This window comes from Scyliorhinus canicula, chromosome 19 (assembly GCF_902713615.1).
Source record: "Scyliorhinus canicula chromosome 19, sScyCan1.1, whole genome shotgun sequence".
Taxonomy (NCBI): domain Eukaryota; kingdom Metazoa; phylum Chordata; class Chondrichthyes; order Carcharhiniformes; family Scyliorhinidae; genus Scyliorhinus; species Scyliorhinus canicula.
The window spans coordinates 104,039,447-104,044,770 of NC_052164.1; positions in this window are offsets into that span (position 1 = coordinate 104,039,447).

Consider the following 5,324-nt stretch of genomic DNA (forward strand, 5'->3'; position numbering starts at 1 on the left):
TTGCTGTTGTTTTTACACATTTATGGGATGTGGGCTTCACTGACTGGGCCAGCATTTATGGCTCATCGCTAATTACCCTCTGTTACAGAGGGCATTTATGAATCAACCAAATTGCCGTGGGTCTGGAGTCACAAAGGCCAGACTAGGTACGGTCGGTAGACTTCCTTCCCAAAAGGACATTAATGAACCAGATGGGTGTTTGCAACAATCGACAATAGTTTCACAGTCATCATTAGCTCCAGCACCGGGTTTAATTCCAGCCTTGAGTTTGCACATTCTGTTGAGTTTGCACGTTCTCCCCATGTCTGTGTGGGTTTCCTCCGGGTGCTCTGGTTCCTGTCACAGTCCAAAGATCTGCAAGTTAGGTGGATTGGCCACGATAAATTGTCCCTTAGTTTCCAGCGATGTACAGGTTAGGTGGGGTTATGGGTTTAGGATGGGGAATTGGCCTAGATATGTGCTCTTTCAGAGGGTCAGTGCAGATGTGATGGGCTGAATGGCCTGCACTGTAAAGATTTTATGATTCTATTAGACTTTTAATTCCAGATTTTGTGGTTATTAAATTCAAATGTCACCATCTACCATGGTGGGATTTGAACCCAGGTCCCCAGATCTTGCCGTGGGTCTCTAGATGACCGGTCCAGTGATGCCATTGCTGTTCATTGATCATTATTATCTGCATGGACATTTCGGACAACAGTTGCATTTATCAAAACGTCCAGAGGGAAGTTACAGAACAAAATTTGAGACAGTCACACAGGAAATATCAGGAGAGGTGACCAAAAACCTGTTCAGAGGGGTAGGTTTTAAGGAACATCTTGGAGGTGGGCGGCACGATGGTTAGCACTGCTGCCTCACAGCGTCAGGGACCCGGGTTCATTTCTGGCCTTGGGTGACTGTGGAGTTTGAACATTTTCCCTTTGTCTGCGTGGGCTTCCTCCAGGTGCTCCGGTTTCCTCCCACAGTCCAAAGACCTCAAACAACATGAGTCAGAGTACAAGAGGGAAATAGAGAACCTAGTGGAGTGGTGTAACAACAACAATCTATCCCTCAATGCCAGCAAAACGAAGGAGCTGGCCATTGATATCAGGAAGCAAAGTATCGTACACACCCCTGTCTGCATCAATGGTGCCGAGGTGGAGATGGTTGACAGCTTCAAATTCTAGGTGTGCACATATTTGTGATAATAAAGATTATTATTATTATCTGTCCTGGTCAACGCTACGACCAAGAAAGCGCAACAGCGCCTATACTTTCTCAGGAAGCTAAGGAAATTCGGCATGTCCACATTGACTCTTACCAATGTTTATAGATGCACCATAGAAAGCATCCTATCTGGCTGCATCACAGCCTGGTATGGCAACTGCTCGGTCCAAGACTATAAGAAACTACAGCGTCGTGAACACCGCCAGTCCATTAGTGAAACCACCTCCCATCCATTGACTCTATCCACACCTCCGCTGTCTTGGGAAAGCGGGCAGCATAATCAAACATCTCTCCCATCCGGGCTATTCTCTCCTCCAACTTCTTCCATTGGGCAGGAGATACAAAAGTCTGAGAACACGCATGAACGGATTCAAAAACAACTTCCCCGCTGTTACCAGACTCCTGAATGACCCCCTTATGGACTGAACTGATCTCTCCACACATCTTTACCGTGTAGTGCTACACCGTATGCTCTACTCGATGTCTGTGTATTTACATTGTGTGTTTAATGTATGTCCTATGTTAATGTATGGAACGATCTGCCTGGATTGTACACAGAACATTACTGTACCTTGGTACACGTGACAATGGATCTAAATCTAAAAAATATGTGCAGGTTAGATGATTGGCCATGCTAAAATTGCCCCTTTAATGTCCAGTGATGTGCAGGTTCGGTTATGAGGATAGGGCGGGTGAGGAAGGGTGGGTATAGACTCAATAGGCCGAATGGCCGCCTTCTGCACTGTAGGGATTCTACAGGGAGAGAATTCCAAATCTTTGGAAGGCCTTCCAATGGTAGAGAGATGGTTGCTCGAGGCTGGAATTGGAAGTGTGCTGTGATTTTTGGAGACAGTTTGATGTGGGACTGGGTCAGCAGAGATAGGTTGAAAGTTCCTCTCCATTGAGTGGGTATATTTCATAGTTGGCCCACAAAGCTTCAGAACTACTTTGTCTCCAAGCTCTAGGTGTTAGCTAATCGCAGAGCTCCATTTAAGCTTCATCTAATCACAGTGACCAGACGGGAGAAATGTGTTCAGATCTGGTTGAGAAGGTGAAGGCATCTTTCAGTTAAATGAAATGAAAATCGCTTATTGTCACAAGTAGGCTTCAAATTAAGTTACTGTGAAAAGCCCTTGGTCACCACATTCCGGCACCTGTTCAGGGAGGCTGGAACAGGAATTGAATCCGCGCTGCTGGCCTTGTTCTGCTTTGCAAGCCAGCTGTTTAGCCCACTGTGCTAAATACAGTAAGAAGTCTTACAACACCAGGTTAAAGTCCAACAGGTTTGTTTCAAATCACTAGCTTTCGGAGCACTGCTCCTTCCTCAGGGGAATGAAGAGGTGGGTTCCAGAAACATATATAGACAAAGGCAAAGATGCAAGATGATACTTTGAATGCGAGTCTTTGCAGGCGATTAAGTCTACAGGTGTATTTAAGTTAAATAGACTGTTGACAGTGCAGTCAGTGCACATGAAAAATGGCCACTTGGGTAGATCAATTTGGGAACTGTTGACCTCTGGGTCAGTTCTGCAGTTAAAAGACTGAATTGAAGTGTTCTTAACCAAGCTAGAGCAATTCAGTGACATTGCGACTCAAAATGAGGATCATAGAATTTACAGTGCAGAAGGAGGCCATTCAACCCATTGAGTCTGCACCAGCCCTTGGAAAGAGCACCCTATCCAAGCCCACACCTCCACCCCATCCCCACACCTCCAGCTAACCTTTTTTGGACACAAAGGACAAATTAGCATGGCCAATCCACCTAACCTGCACATCTTTGGACTGCGGGAGGAAACCGGAGCACACAGAGCAAACTCACACAGATACGGGGAGAAAATGCAAACTCCACACAGTGACCCAAGCCAGCAATCAAACCTGGACCCTGGAGTTGTGAAGCAATTGTGCTACTGTGCTGTTCTTCTGCCTCATATTTTGCCAGGGATTTAGCACAAAGATGTGGAAGGTATTTCATCTCATTTCTGAGGCACTTTGCAACAAGACATCTTGAGAAGGAACCTCCAATTATTTTTCTTAATATAAATTTAGAGTACCCATTCATTTTTTTTCCAATTAAGGGGCAATTTAGCGTGGCCAATCCACCTAACCTGCACATCTTTGGGTTGTGGGGGTGATACCCACGCAGACACGGGGAGAATGTGAAAACTCCACATGGATAGTGACCTTGGGCCGAACGTGGGTCCTTGGCGCAGTGAGGCAGCAGTGCTAAAACCTGTACCAAGGCCGGCCGCCTATTGGCTCACCAGCTGAGAAAGCAGGCAGCAAGAGGGAAATAGCGCAGGTAAAGGGTAGCAGAGGCAGACTGGTAACAGAACCAAAGGGGGTCAATCGGACATTTGAGACCTTCTACCGGGGACTGTACACCTCCGAGCCCCCTGACGGGGATGCGGGAATGAAACTGTTCCTAGACGGACTGGGACTACCAGTTATGGGGGAAGACAGACGGGGGGAGCTGGAAGTACCAGTAGACCTGGGAGAAATCATGGAGAGCTTCAGCTCCATGCAGGCGGGGAAGGCACCGGGACCAGACGGGTTCCCAGCGGACTTCTACAAAACATTTACACCAGTCCTGGCCCCACACCTAAGGGACATGTTCGCAGACTCACTGGCAGGGGGCACCGTGCCCCCCACGCTAGCGCAGGCCACAATTTCACTGATACCCAAAAAAGATAAAGACCTGACGGAATGTGGATCATACAGACCCATTTCACTGCTGAACGTGGATGTGAAAATACTTGCAAAGGCCCTGGCCAAAAGGCTGGAGGGCTGCGTACCAGAGGTGGTCACAGAGACCAAACGGGCTTTGTCAAAGGTAGGCAGCTCACAGCGAACATCAGGCGGTTGCTGAATGTGATAATGACCCCCCCCCCCCCCCCCCCCCCCCCCCCCCCAACGGAGAGAACACCAGAGGTGATCGTCTCCCTGGACGCAGAAAAGGCCTTTGAGAGAGTCGAATGGAGCTACCTCCTCGAGGTACTGGAACGGTTTGGGCTCGGAGTGAGATTCAGCGCCTGGGTGAGGCTCCTGTACAAAGCTCCCAAAGCGAGTGTCCAAACTGACACCACCACTTGCAGAGGAACAAGACAGGGCTGCCCACTGTCCCCACTCTTGTTCGCGCTAGCGATCGAACCCCTGGCGATAGCCCTGCGGGACGCAAAAAACTGGAAGGAAATCCGGAGAGGAGACAGAGAGCACAGAGTCTCACTCTATGCAGATGACCAGCTCCTCTATGTCTCAAAGCCACAGGAGGGACTGAAGGCAATACTGCAAATACTGGAAGAGTTTGGAACCTTTGCGGGCTACAAGCTTAACCTGGGCAAAAGCGAGGCATTCCCAGTGAACCCAAATGGGGGAGGGAGAGAGCTGGAAGGGCTCCCGTTCAAAATGGAGCAGAACAGATTCTGTTACCTGGGGATCCAGATAGCTAGAGACTGGACACAGATCAACAGCAGAAGATTAAGTACGCCATCCGAGGGTCAGAGGAAGGCTTCCTGGATACCTGGGGGCAGTTTGTCGGCCTGTTCCAAAACCTGTTCGAGGCCAGCAACGAGGTGTAAGCTAATAAGAATTTATTTTTAAAACCACCAAGATAGATGAGGTACCGAAAGACTGTGGAACCCGGGGGGGGGGGGGGGGGTTAGGCGGAAGGAAGGTGGGGAAACGACGAGAGATGCCCCCCCCTCCCCGTTTTCTCCATTCTGTCCGGAAAATAAAAGGAAAGCACAGCCGAAGCCTGGGGGGGGTGCGGGGAAGGGGGAGGAACCATGGACCGATCCAGAGGGCAACGAAATGCACATAGGGTCAGTCAAATGAAGGACAAAATAAACCTCTCTGTATAATAAAGGAAATTAGAGCAGGTGAGAAAAATGTGATGTGTAGATATACAACCGAGGTAAGAGCAAATTATACAACTGTTTATAAATATGGGAAATGCCAATAAAAAGATTTCTTTAAAAAACTATACCACCGTGCTGCCCAGGCACCTCCAATTCTATGACAAAGAGTCATTGGACTAGAAACATTATTTCTTTTATCTCCCTACAGATGCTGCCAGACCTGCTGAGATTTTCCAGCATTTTCTCTTTGGTTTTAGATTCCAG